General features: G+C 31.0%; 1 protein-coding gene across 2 annotated transcripts in view; it reads left to right on the top strand.

Annotated features, from left to right (window-relative positions):
- LOC144834507 (voltage-gated hydrogen channel 1-like) overlaps positions 1-15,394 on the top strand; it is a 46,924-nt gene that overhangs the window by 29,491 nt on the left and 2,039 nt on the right. The window lies entirely within an intron of this gene.

A 15,394-nucleotide genomic window follows, 5' to 3' on the forward strand; every position in this document is an offset into this window, starting at 1 on the left:
TATATATATAGTACAGATTACAGTATATATATATATATTGATCTCTGGTGCGCGTGCGTACAATTGAGGACTAGTGCTGTTCCGCCGTACCACGCCGAGAATGTTAAAGAGTCGCTATCCAATCGAGTTTGAACAATACCATGAAAGCTTTCTCTCTTTGGAGAGAATACAATTTCTACCAAACCAAGAGAAGATCTAAAATAATTTGAATAAAATATAAATACATTACAAATGTCTGGAAAAGTAGAAGGTCCTGATTTTCAATGTTGCAAAATATCATGCGCAGAAACCATGCAGTGAGCAGCTACTTACCGGAAGCGAAAACAAATTCTGGATCAGATAATATATTGATTTAAAAATCACTTCACTAATTTGTAAAGATGGTAATGATATTAATAGAGAGAAGAGAATTTAGAGAGAAGAATGACTGAAAACAAATTCTGGATCAGATAATATATTGGTTTAAAAAATCACTTCACTAATTTGTAAAGATGGTAATGATATTAATAGAGAGAAGAGAATTTAGAGAGAAGAATGACTGAAAACAAATTCTGGATCAAATAATCGTCTAACAGTGATATATACACAGTATAGTCAAGTTCAATATTGGTTCTATCAAATAAAAAATCGGTAGAAAGATAAGGACAGAAGTCAAGTGGATCTTATACTGCTATATTACACTCTTAAATTTAAAGAAGGGCGTAACTTAAAACCACATGGCACAACAATCATATCATTAGTAGACACATGTTAAGAAGAGGATAATGTTATTGTTATATTACAAATCTAAAGTAGGAAGTAACTATAAAATCAGTATTAAAGTATTATGATTGTATTTATTATCCTGTATGTTATTATATTATGGAAATAAAAAAATTAAATTGAAATTGAAAATTGACAAGAAAATATAGACAATTTAACTTATTATCTCAATTAAAAGGTCATTTTTTAAACATGGTTGACAAAAAGATTCTTAGTGGGCCTAGTATTTTTGTTCTTATGACTACCTGATTAAGTCCCAGTCTATATTGAAAACAACAGGCCGGACTAGTTCATACAAATCAAAATGAAATATTTTTCATTACATAGATACATTTTTAAAAAGTAGTCTGTATGTAGGCACTGTTGATGATCATCTTAATATGTCTACTGCCATCTACAGTCTACCTTTGGGACATCCCATAATTCCATGTTACAGTAAGAGCACATGTACACAACGAATAAAGAACAAGTAAACTAACGATAATTGTAGAGCTTTATTTATAACAAATAAACCAACAAATACATGGTGTCAGAATAATCATGCCTACGTGCACCACCAATTTTTTTTGTAAAATGAAAAACAAATTATCTGTCTAAGCAAATTAGATCAAGGTCAATATTGGTGAAGTTACGCATTAATGGTCACATGCTAGCATAGTTTATTGGCCTATTGCATTAACTATATATTTTGTATTTAAAAAAAGTTATTGTGCCTTTAATTCATTTCAAACAGGACCTCTTAATACAAATAAATATATTGAACGATAATGTATAATCAACATCATAACAAAAATCACAAGATAAAATTAATTATTTCTACCGTTATGTGTTTTAACAATAATTTTAGTCATTATATTATCGGAAATAAGTTTTTCTATGATGTATGTTTTATGAAATAGTGTATTGCTTTTTAAAACAAAAATTGCATGATGATATTTAAACTATGAAATCTACCCATTCACAAATCATACCATTTAGAGCATAATTGGGTGAACACATTATTTTAGACACTTGATTATAATGTCCGATCATGATCCTTGGAGGCAACAGATACAAGATGTGAAAGATGACTATGAAAAGGTAATAAAAGCTCTCGACTCTAATATCATATGCTGTCAAGAAATTAACCAAATCTTGCCTCAGAAGATAAAAGAAAGTTATCATTCATAATTGGAGGCATAAAATTAAAGGCATTGGTAAAAAAAGACACGTTTTATGACGATAAAGTGAAAGGGGTGGAGGAAGACCGCCAATGCACAGTATTTTTGAAAGAATTCATCGTATTTTTATGGCATGGCAAATAAATATTTAATCCAAGGGGTATTAGAGAAGAAGACAAATAAGCTGATGTAGCACCAGAAGCAAAAAGAAAAGATTTTAATAAACTTCAAATTAGCAAATCAACAGTTATCATTGGTGGCAGACCATATACAAGTAACAAACTTTATAGCAATTCATGAATTCTAAAATTAATCACAGACCATCAGAGAAAAAATCATATTATTACTGAAAAAAATGTAATTGGTGATGAGAGAAGTTGAGGGCAGTAAAACAGTTATCTCAAACAAGCTTTAACCAATCAGATACCTAGAATCTCTGTAAAGCTCTGTCTACACACAAAAAATGTGATGTGCCCATAGACATGATGATGATGATGTCATCACTACCATATTTGGGTATATCATACTGTAGACAGAGCTTTAGTATAAGAAAGATTGGTAGTACCGTAGTGAACATTTGACTTTGTTACAATAGTTGACAGTTTTCTTTATAGAAATAGTGATTGTTAATTGGCTTAATTTTAATTGTTTGTAAATTGTAAATATTCTAATTCACTGTTTTTACACATATTATTTTGTATCAATGTTCTGTTCTAGTATTACCATCTAATATATAAATAGTGTTAAGCAAATATGATTGTTTTTATGCAAGGGCAATAAAGTTTCTGTATATAGTATATTATTTTCCTTCAATAAACTGTTTAGTACACTTTTATTAAAAAAAACATTTTACAATATTATAAACATATTAAAATATTGGATTTAAGTGTTGAATTGTGTTAATTTTATTAATTTTCATACATTATATTATTATATTGTCCAGTATTTTTTAATTAATTGTGTATAATGACTATAATTTTTCATAAAAAAGACATTTTGACAAATTAAAGTAAATATGTTATTTTATTTTTTTTTTTAATGGAAATGTTACACAAATTATTCTTGTAAATATCATTTGGTTTACATCATGGAGAAATAAGTTGGCAACAACTTCATTCTCCATGGTTTACATAGATAATTAGCTTATTCATTGTTACAATATATAACTAAGATAATGATGATGATGACAATGATTATATACCCTAAGATGTGTATCTATATCATCATTGTCATCATTATCACTATCTTAGTTATCATCATCATAATCATCTTTATAAAAATTACATTACTTCTTGTTATTATACAACAATGTAGGTTCTTTATAATGTTACCATCGTGTATACTAATGATATTTTTGGCATCATGGCTAAGAAAGCGGCCTCCCCTATAAACAAAGACAAACATATACTTCGCTCTACACAAACAAAGTCTTTGAGAGTGCAGTTGTTCTGTCATGGCATCTGAACACAGGACCCTAGGATTGGTAGCCAAGCATCTGAACCACCAAACTACAGCTCTACTCCCGAAGCTACACCTCCACTCCATTATAACATATTACTTCTTTTAATTAAGCAAAAAAAACAATTTTTTTTCTTTCACTATATTTAACTACCTAATTAACAAAAAATATCACAAAACAATTATAATATAGACATCAGAAAGACAAAATATAGATAGGAAACACATTTTGTAGCAAACAAAATACATCATTGCTAGCCATATTCAACGCACTTTTATGGTAAAGGCCTCTCTAAAGTAAATACAGGAATAAAGAAAAAAGAAAAAAAAAAGAAAACTGACCATCACAGAAAAAAGGAATCATGGAGGACACAAGCATACAGAATGCATAACAAATAGTGTAATTTATGATGAGAGAAGTTGAGGGCAGTAAAACCTGAAATTGATGATCAGATGATCAGTAGTTCAGTGAAGCAGATACTAGTAATCAGATGTCTAGGTTATATCTATGGTATGGTATATAATATAATCATTATACTTATTATTATAGTAGACTTTATTTCTTTGTTAACAATATGTTTGATGAAAATTTAAATAGTTAAACAGATTGGCTTTGATTATATTTTTATTATATTATATTTGTAAATATTCCTATAAATTCTTATATTCTGTTTTATTAAGGTTAATCCCAAAGCTCTGACTACACTATCAAACTTTATATGACAAAAAAATGTGATGTGCCTATAAATGAACATGATAACATCATATCACTACCATATTTGGGCATATCACTACCATATTTGGGCATATCACTACCATATTTGGGCACATTACACTTTTTTGTGAAAGTTTGGTAGTGTAGACAGAGCTTAAGCTGAGAGGGTGTAAATTCCAGAATTTGAATTAGAAAGTGGAAAGTGATGTTGACAACTAGTTTATCACATTTTGCTGATAGCATTGAAGGATTACAAAAACAAACACATCGATCAGCATCAACTATAGTATAGACGTGGTAAATATGTGTTAGAAATACACATAACCATGATAGTAGAGAGGATATTGACAACCATGGGTGTGTATGTTACTGATTGAATAAAACCCATAATTGTCGAAATGTGTGACTATGTCATGTTCTCACGCTCAAATCTACAATGGATTATTTTACCAGTGTACAATATTAGTATTATTTTGTAAGTGATAAATTATCTATAGTTTTCATTATTGATTACCAATGTAATCATATTATAACATTGTTTGGCCTAAAACCTGTTTTTGCTTTTCCCATTGCATTTGGAATACAGCGGAACTTTCCTGTGCGGACACCTTTTAACAGAAACACCTGGACTCAAAAAGCCTGTTTATTATGTCTATCCACCTGTGTAATGCACAACGATTGGTGTATACAGAATAACAATTGATGTTTACTGCACGTTGATTGGCGAGTATTGCATGATGATCTTGAACTGAAAACAGAGGGAGGAGTTCCATAGATGATAAATACATCAGCATATCTAGTTTTGGAAACATTTGATGATTTACTTACACATAATTCAGGTGAGGTGACCAGACTCCGTACAACACATCAAATTGTGGTGTTTACTTCATTTCAAGAAATTATCTATCAGTTTTGTTAAAACAGATAGTTCCCAAATGAGTAATTATATTGATTGCAATATTTCATATTATTGTTATGCATTATGTTTTGCAATGTGTATTATAACACCCCTGAGTCTTTGGAATTTGTTTATTATGCATTATGTGCTGTTTGGTATTATTTCTACGTAACAGAAATGTGATTTAAAAAAAAAATCTCTGGCTGGCTGTGTGTGGTGAAGGGAATCGCATCCCTGTGTCAATAATAATAATAATAACATAAAAAAATGGCACTCAGTGTCTACACTAAATTCATTTTTGGAGACTGATATGGAATCAATTACCACCAAAAAAAGCACTAGTTATTCACTTTAAGTCGAAAATTTGAGCCAAAAACAACAAGTTTATGTAATTAACAGGTAAATTAATTTGATTACATTTCGTCTGGAAAATTGTCGCGAGTGAAAGTAAACAAAGATTTCAAACCATGAGTATGCATTATGCATGATGCTAATTAGGATTGTTTACAAAGAGAAAGTGTTTTCACACAGATTGCGAGAAAGTTTTATGATTATGCATACAGAGTAGCCAAACAAGCGCGTTGCATTATGAGATATGTTTTGATCGAAAACTTTGACTGGAATTCAAAGTTATTTTTGAACAAAAAAACGTCTGTATTTCAGTTAAATGATTTTTTTTTCGACTAATTTTTGGTGAAAGTTAATAACTATTATAATACTTCAAAATTACCCACTTTTTTTCGAAATATTTTTAAAAAAATGTTTTTGGAATTAGTCAAAGGGACAATACATCTTTAAGTAATGGGAACAACGATACAAGTAGTTGAAGCATTAAGAAAGAACAGAATTAGACAGTTTTTCTCTTGATTTTTTTGTATCTTACTAAATCATCTATCTAGGCTATAGTAAATGTGCTTTAATGAACTTTTTTATTCGTTGAATAGAGAGAATATTTACCTCCTATTTTTATTGTTCAATGTATAGTATCTTAGACACAATGTTGTTTTTACTATTCAATGATCTGTCAGTGGTGCTGCTGTATGATGGAATTTTCCTAATCATGTTTATAACAATAAATATATATAACAATATTTATTAGTTATCCGCATCTTGGCGGATACCTGTAACTTCTTGTGATTGTATGAGATCATCATCATCTTCTTTTTTTTTTCTGTTTTATCCTTTTTTGTGAATCGCGTTTCTCTAAAAAGTGTAAACATTTCGTAACTTTGTGTTAACATATCAACGTTTACATGAAATTCTGCACCTCCTATTTTTAAATGACGTCAGAGTTGCGCAATGCGACTTACGCGCGATTTTATGAATTTCAATGATTGATCATAGATAAAAACCGAAAGTCATTTTGTATTGACAATTTAATTCATATCAAGGGTCAACTTTCTATGGAGTAAAAATGACGCGCATTTAAAATTTTAAAATGAGAAAAAATAATTTCTTCAACTTTCTACGCGAATCATGACATTTTGTATGTCAAAAATTCTCTTTTTTACGCGTACGGAGTATCGGAGAATAAAGAACATATTTTTTTCACTTTAATTTTATTTTGACAGTCTTTCCAATGATTTTAAAAAAGATTGAAATCATTTCAACTTAAAATGAAGTCATAAGAACACGTTGATTTATACAATTTGAGTTTTCATCTTTTGCATCATAGTTCATCACATTAAAAAAGAGCGCACATCCATATTCTACACATCCACATTTCTTCAACATGTTAATATGTTGTTGCTCAGATAATTTCCTTCCGAAATTGCTATCTTTATGTTTCATTTTGATGACGTCATCATGTTAAAAATTGGAATAAAAGGCGGGTCCCGTAATCTCACCTATGCTACACTGTATGTAGTATGTATAAGTATATAGTGTATACTGTATATATTCGACAAAAAATAGAGAGCACACTAACAATTCATTTTCTTCAGGTCATAATGGCATAATCATTTTTCTGTGCACAATATTCTAACGTATGATGTCATGAGGATAACTAACTCGGCAAAGTGACGAGTTCAAAAGTTTATTTATTTATTTCATTCATAAAAATATAATACAAAAAGCAGCAAAAGCTGAAAGCATTGTATGTAAATACTAAAAATATAAAACATTAAAACATGTGGGTGTAAAATCAGTGATTTCAGCTTTTTTTAAACAATAAATACATTTAATATAGACAAGAAGAATAAGTTCTGCTTTAAATCTAACAAAAAGTATCTCACAAGATATAATCTTTGTGCAAGAATCGAAAAAGATGGATGAAGACCAAGACAATTATGTTTACAGGTCCAAATTTGAGAGTTTAAATAAATACAATGGTATACTGGTTAAAAAACGTTCATTATTTGAAATAGATCCAGAGGACAACTATAAATACTATAGTATTTTTATATAGACGAGTGGTACATTGACTGGCAAATTTGAGCATTTGTTTAGTAGCATTTTGACGTTCACTCTCTGACATGATTACCAGTGGATGTATGACATCTTAACACTACAAAAGTCATGGCCGAGAGAATGTTGCAATGATTTTCTGAAAATGTAGTAACGTGAATGTCAGTCAAATTATATTTGGAAACTGTGAATTATTGATTTGTATTGGTTATTTTAAATAAAGCTTTTAAAAATACAGGTCATGGCCTGGGTTTTATCACTAGGACACCAGCCTTTGTTCAGAAAATTAAGGATCTAAGCTACTAATTTAGCCTGACCTAAGCATGTGTACTTCCACCGGTCAAGCGCGGTGTAATAGCACCACGGACAAGAGATACTATAGAGATTCCAAGGTTGTTACGTCATACGTTCACTGGCATGTCAATGTAAATGTCCACTTAATCTAATTAACATTGAGCTGCGGCAAGTAGTAGATGGCCGGTAGTACTAGTAGTAAGTAGTTGCGTTGAATTGCGTTGACCTTTGATTGCAATATAGTTAAAGTCATTACTGCAATTTATATATAGAATTTTAGCACTTGAAAACTGAACATGTTGCTTCATCAACTCTTTTCATTGACTGTGATTGATCATCGGACGTACCGCTACTCTACAATATGGGAGTGATAAAGGATGCCGACCTGCTTAGTGGTACGCCCTTCGCTAGATCCGCCACTGTGTTTGTAATCAAAATTATTTAAACAAATTGTAAGCCCCAGCAGGATTTGAACCATGTAGGTAAAGATAATACCTAAAACAAAACAATGTATCTTTCTCTCGGAGTGCTTTCATTTATATTATTTATTATATTTTTCAGTAATAAATGGTAAAGAAAGGCAGTACTGACATAAGTTTCCGATATTGAGATAATTGAAGAAATATCTACTCACAAGTAAATATCATTGTGTTTATCTCAAATATAATATTATACAAATAATGAATGTTTATGAGTAATGGTACAAATAATGCCATGAGTTGAATGATGAAAGGTTATATTTTCACGAGGTGACATTGTTTGTACCATATAAAAAAAATCACTATTTGTTTTATATAACATCTAAATAGATTCCTGTCATTTGAATCAGAATGAATAAAAGTTAGGCCTACATGTGATTTATATTGAAATAGTAAAATTTGGTTTTTTAAAAAATATATTTACTTTGCTAAACCTTTATAATTATATTAAATGTTAAGAAAAGAATTTTTTTTCATACATGAAAAATAAAGAAAAAAAGTACTGTTTAACGTTCATCAAATAGTGCGTACTATTGCACGTCATGTAACCCACAATCGTCTATTCATATGACATGAATTTATTTAGGTGCTATAATACAGTATATCTGCATACTGAGATTGATGCGATTTTTCTAACCATCTTATCTTGTGTCTAATAGGTATTCCTCACAAGAATTAACAAAAGAAACAGTCGCTTTGTTCAGAAACAGAAGAAATCATTACACTATAAGATAAAATCAAATTGAAGAAGAGAAGCAGGAGCAAAATACCAAGCTTGTAAATCAAATATTGTTTTCATATTAAAACAAATGAAATACGATACAGTTACGGTTTAGTAAATGTAATAAGTATTACCAAGTTTTAACAGTAAAATACATAGTGAAGAAAAGCCTTTAATACATAACATTATTAAGCTTAAAGTAACATTATTCCTATCATTATTGTCTCATACTATATATTTTATTATAGTATATAATATTTTTATCACTTCATTTATTACATTCCATACACTATGTCTGAAACTAAAAGTACTGACAAAAGTACTGACAAAGGTCAATTTGATCACAATTCTGTGAATGGTAAATGTTATAAGGGAAATGATCATTTTACAATAAATACATTTAATGTAAATAATCAAGATATAAAAGATGCTTTAAGTTTACAAGAAATGTCACAAGATATAATCTTTTTCCAAGAAACCAAAAAAGATACACAAAAAAAGGGCTATTTGTATGCGTGGGAAGCTGAAGGTCAAAAATACAATGGTATGCTGGTAAACGAGTCAGTATTTAAAACAGCACCAGACCATTATGTCTATTCTGATCGACGGTGCACAAAAATTTTAGAATACTGCAACAAACCTGGAGAAATGTTAGTAGCAATATCATGGCATGGACTCCAAAGTGGTGGACGCAACAAAACAAACAAAGGAGATCAAGAAAATGCTTTTAAAGAACTTTTAATTTATGCTGAGGAAATGTTTAAAAAATACAAAGCTTGTGTAATAATTGGTGGTGACTTCAATTTACCAAAAGAAAGGGCAGAGGAATTGGCAAAAGAAAGGGCAGAGGAATTGGCAAAAGAAAGGGCAGAGGAATTGGCAAAAAAAGGGCAGAGGAGTTGGTAACAGAAAGGGCAGAGGAATTGCCAAAAGAAGCAAACTTCATTGTCTATGGTCGAGAAAAAACAGACATTGATTATTTCATATGTTCATCTGACTTAAAAGTATCAGACATACAATCAATTAATATTAACAAGAAATTGTTATGCATTTCAAACTGATTTATTACAATGCATAAAAATAACATCAAATGTGTAACATCAGCTGTAGATTCTCTCAGTAAAATTAACATCTTTCACTTTTTCTAAGATGCAATGCATCCCTTGGACTCAATTTACCATAAAAACAACTTGTTGAGCCGTTTCTAAAACCAAACATTATGATGTTTCATTTCAATTTTTTTACCATGGCTGGATTCAAATAATTATAGAGATTTATTGTCTCCAAAATTTAATGGATTGGTCCTTGACCACATATCTATCTGTATTTTCATTTTGGTAAAGACAATAACTTTTTTGAGTAATTCTGCTAACAAACAGACAGACAGACAAACAAACAAACAAACAAACAGACACACGCGATCAATTACATATACCTCCATGGCGGAGGTAAAAAAAGGAATGACTATACCCGACATTAATAAAAAAGATATCTTAAATTTTGGAATTTTAATTATTGATTCAATGCAATAAATATCAAAATAGAATTAAAATAGTATAATAATTATAAATTGTTTTTAAATTGACCTAATCAGGTAATAATCGATTTGATAGGTGGCAGTATAAAGTGTCTAATATTCTATTTTAATGCATAGTGATTGGTGCCTACTGCACTATTGATGTGTACTGCAGTGATTGGTAGTAATGTGCGACAAATGGGTGTGTACTGCACAATGATTAGTGTGTAATGAAAAACAATTTGCGTTTACTGCATGATGATTTGTGCTTACTGCATGATGATCATGAACTAACAACAAGGGGAGGAGTTTCATAGATGATAAATACAACAGCATTTCTAATTTTGGGAGTATTTGATGACATGCAATACCTAGAATTTTGGTGAGGTGACCAGATTCCATACAACATATTAGATTGTGGTGTTTACATAGACTTCTAGAACAACTTCATTTCATTTGATGACTTGCAATACACACTTAAGGTGTATACCAATTATCAGACTATTGATTCAGGGGATTGTAAATTTGACTAATAAACAAGAAGTCTGTGAATTATTGAGAAAATTAAATTCTAAGGTGGTCCAAACATTGGACTCTCAGGTCTGAGGTTCAAGCTCCGATCCAGTCACTGCAGTGTTGAGTCCTTGAGCAAAATTGTGTCTCTACCTTGTTCCTCCTCAAACAGGTGAGAAAAATTGGTACCAGTATTCAGACTCGTTTGTGAGGGAGGAGTGGGCTCACAAACATGCATAATACAGTGGGGTCTGGCCCAAATGCTAAATGAAATGGAGATAGGCTTTTACTTTAAGGCACCAAGGTCTGATAGACTACAATTCAATGTAATTTAGTCATGTGCTTCTTAATTATCTGGTGTATTCACCATCAATTCTGCAGCGCATTAGGGCAAGTCAAAACTGAGTCCTAATAATTTTCATAGCAGAAAATCAAGAATTTCTCTTTAACTTTGATTCTGTCTTCAATGCCAAGGACTCTTTGCACAATGCAGAAAAGCAATAGAACAAAAACATTATTAAAAGCCTTATTAAATGTCTGATGATCATTTTTGCAAACAATATATAAAAGTCAAAACGTGAAGTGTAACTTTTAAAGTCATTCCCCAAACAAACAATAGAAAAAACAAAAGTTGTAAAGAAAAAGTACAGTACTTATTGAAAGAAAGAAAAGTTATCTGTTGTAAATCTCGGCCAACCTCATTAAAATTTCCATTCTATCACAAGATGGCAAATCAATTTACTGTTTGATTGGCAAATCAATTTACTGTTTGATTTGCGTCAGCTGCTAATGCAGTGGATTGTCATCCTAGCTTCATAATTCTGAGGAATCAAATCCTGTAAATATTCATTTGTCACCAAGAAATGTCCAAACACAAAAAGCACCCATCACAAGTATTGATATCCTAATATTATGACAAAGGTTAAAAAAGAAACAAAACAAGTTTTATTAGTTTTCATTTAACCAAATATCATGAATATTCTGTTAATAATTATAGAAAATAAAAAAAACACACCATATCAATATATTTGTGTATATTGTCCAACCAATTTTAAATTTGAACCAATGGGAAGACAAGGTAACAAGTATGACAGCAACATGAGGAATGATACAGTGTTTACATTGTTTGACAACCAAGTAAATTTTTAAAATAATCAAATACCGCCCTCTAGAACATAAATGTAAGTACCGGTACTATATACTGCATAGAGGGCACACTAGGTGGCAGGCTTGTTCATTTATCATTATCAATTTTTAAACAGATTAATAATAATTTATCCTATTTTGTGAAGAGCCATAAAAAAAACAAGACAAATAGTTATTTTAAATGTATATATTTTTTTAGATTAATCTATATTGAGAATGAAAATGGAAATATTAATAATTTATAGAAACGAATTCTTTCAATTTGTACACGCGCATAGTGACTATGCTCTCCCAGGTATTAACTTCTTGGCCCCAAAGAATTAAATGCGCAGTAATATCAGCATGTCTGATTTGTGGCAGCCATATTGAAAAGAAGCTCTCTCACAGATGGACGCGTTTCGGATTTCCAATACATTGGAGTTAACGACCTATCCTTCGGCTTTCTCATATCTTCTTATACCAAATTTGCAGCTGAAAGAACACTGTATCATTTACGAGGGTGTTGCTTAATTCTAGTGTTCCTTCACACTAAAACCTACAATACAATGTTGTTTCTCAGATATGTCGTGTTTAACTATCTTTGTATTGTTGGAAGTGTGAAGGGGTATATGAATCATTTGATTTTGGGTTATGAAACAATGAAATTAATATTCAAGTGTGTCCACATACCACAGACCATATCTAACAGGTTTACAGTGCTTCACTATGCTATACCGAGACACAGATAGTACTTATTCTGATGAAAAGCTTTCAGGATATGCTTGCTTCTGGAAAGAGAAAGAACAAATCTTTGTAATCATAGTAAATGAAATACCAGTTGTATGCTTGCAAACCAATGATCCAATTGATATAATTTTATATTTATTAGTTACTGCGATAGCAGTATTTTACATTCGTGACCACCTGTTTGTCAGATCTTGAAAATTCATTGTTTGTCTGGATATCATGAAACGTTATTGTTTGTCACCAATCATAGGCCTAGGACATGCCTTTCGCTCTACCGAATGAAATCAATTATTACAGCCGACATTTGTATGGCCAAACAACAATCTATTCGCATCACTTCAGTTGCAATTTGTAACTTATAGTTACAAATTCCAATGTGTTCAACATTTCAAAAACACTAAAAAGATTGGAAAGTGTTTCTGAACTTTGACTTATAAGCTTTGAAGCTTAAAACGACTTTACGCTACTTCTAGCTAAAATCTCAAATTCATTCTTATTCTTAAAAGACTACTGAAAACTGCAACTGCAACTACGACTAAATTATTCAATATAAAATGGAAGATACCTGTTAAATGTAGATCCCTAAAACACTGAACCGAAAACAAAACTAAGATATCTCTATTAATAGAGATATCTTTATTAATAGAGATATCTTATTTTTTAATAGAGATATCTTAGTTTTAAATAGAGATATCTCTGTTAATAGAGTTATCTCTATTAAAAACTAAGATATCTCTATTTCTTGAATGAATGACAGCTTGGCACGCCATATCAAACAGCACACAAGAGTTCAAGGACACATTTGGTTGGAATATTTGGTGCAATATTTCTTAAAGTTTACATTTTTTGTACTCAAATTTGGGTATGGTAACAATGGGTACCGGTTAGATCAAGACACAACTTTGCACTGATTACTAGCTGCATTATTATGGGAGTATAATGTTTCCACGTGTTTGAACCAATAAATGACCGTGGTATTAATGTGCAGTGCATGGAGAGCTTGCTTATATGCGCTATATAAGAATCAAACTAATATTATTATTTTCGGATTCAAAGATAAGACGAGAACGAATGTGAATCATTGTTGAAGCATCTATTGGGGGATGGGGTGCATCGTAACAGTTGGCTTCAATTTTAAACTGGAAAAACCATGCAGTGGTGTTTTATTTCACAAATATGTTGTACTTTTGTATTTTTGGAGGTGATTACACTTCATTACACTAAATATATACTGTACTGTACACATAAAGATTCAAATCTGATGAAGCATAATGTCTTTTATCTGTATTGTGTCACTTGATTTAAAACGAACTGTTTACAAAGAAATTTGGGTTAGTGAATATCATTCAACCCGGAAGGTGCCAACATTTGATATTATACAAAAATACATGATGTGTTTATTATTTATATTATTATTGTTATTATTTATTTGGTGGAATGCCAAGGATAGCCAATACCGAATCTTTTTACTGTCTCAACAGGTAACAATCCATTCACAAGACAAACATAAACACCAGAATATCTACATAAACAAATTCATAATAAAGAAGTATTTGGGAGTGGAGTTTATTTGTCATAGAAACATTCCTAACATCATTTGAACACAGGACTCTGGGAATCAGTAACTGAGCGTCGTAACCGCAAACTGCAATGTCATTCCGGTAGGCCTATATAGTACTTTTATTTTAATATACCGCAATACCTAAAAATATCACATATCAGCAGTTAGTAATGATTTTATGGTAAGCAGCAAATTTAATCACAGGGTGTGGCACTGTCAGGGTGTGGCACCGTCAGTGATGGTGGAATTTGAAGATATTGGTCAGTGATGGTCAGTGGGTGATTTTTTCCTGAGCCAAAACAAACAAGTCTACTATAACTTGGTATCACTGCTTTCATATCCATGTAATACTATATAAAAAAGGAATTAGATATTGAGAACAAATATTTGTATATAAGGCCTTCTGTGATATTAGGTACCTATTGGACTCCCAATCCCACATGGAAAAAATTTTCTAAATCTAAACTCATCATTAATAAAATGCACATTTTCCTATTTGCCTACAGCCATTTTATGTCCAATATGTGATGTCATCTAAATTGAAGTGTGGTGTATATGAACAAAGAGAGAAGCACATTATACATGATTTGGACCCAGAACCCTGGAATTATACTCTTTCTGTTAAAATGAACATATGCACAAAGAGTGAAATCAGTGATCAGTGAAATATACATTATACATGATTTGGACCAAGAACCCCAGTATTGATAATATAGGCAATTATACTCTGTTTAAAAAGGTTTGTCTGGAAATTATTTTTCAGAAGAGATGGGCTTTTTGAAACCAAAACAGGAAGATGAAGAAGGGATTGTGAAAAATGAAGACACAGAGATTGGTGCAGCTCCCACTCACCATATAACATTCACGGCTGGGGAAGACACATTCCGTGGAAAACTACAGCGTATTTTACAATCATTGCATTAGTGCTTGCAGATTGTATCCTTGTTATATGCGAGTTGGTCTTGGATTTGTCGGCTGTAGAGGTACGTAGATCAGTATACAGTAGTATACGCAATAAATGTTTAATAAATCTGCACAT

This window comes from Antedon bifida, chromosome 2 (assembly GCF_963402885.1).
Source record: "Antedon bifida chromosome 2, ecAntBifi1.1, whole genome shotgun sequence".
Taxonomy (NCBI): Eukaryota; Metazoa; Echinodermata; class Crinoidea; order Comatulida; family Antedonidae; genus Antedon; species Antedon bifida.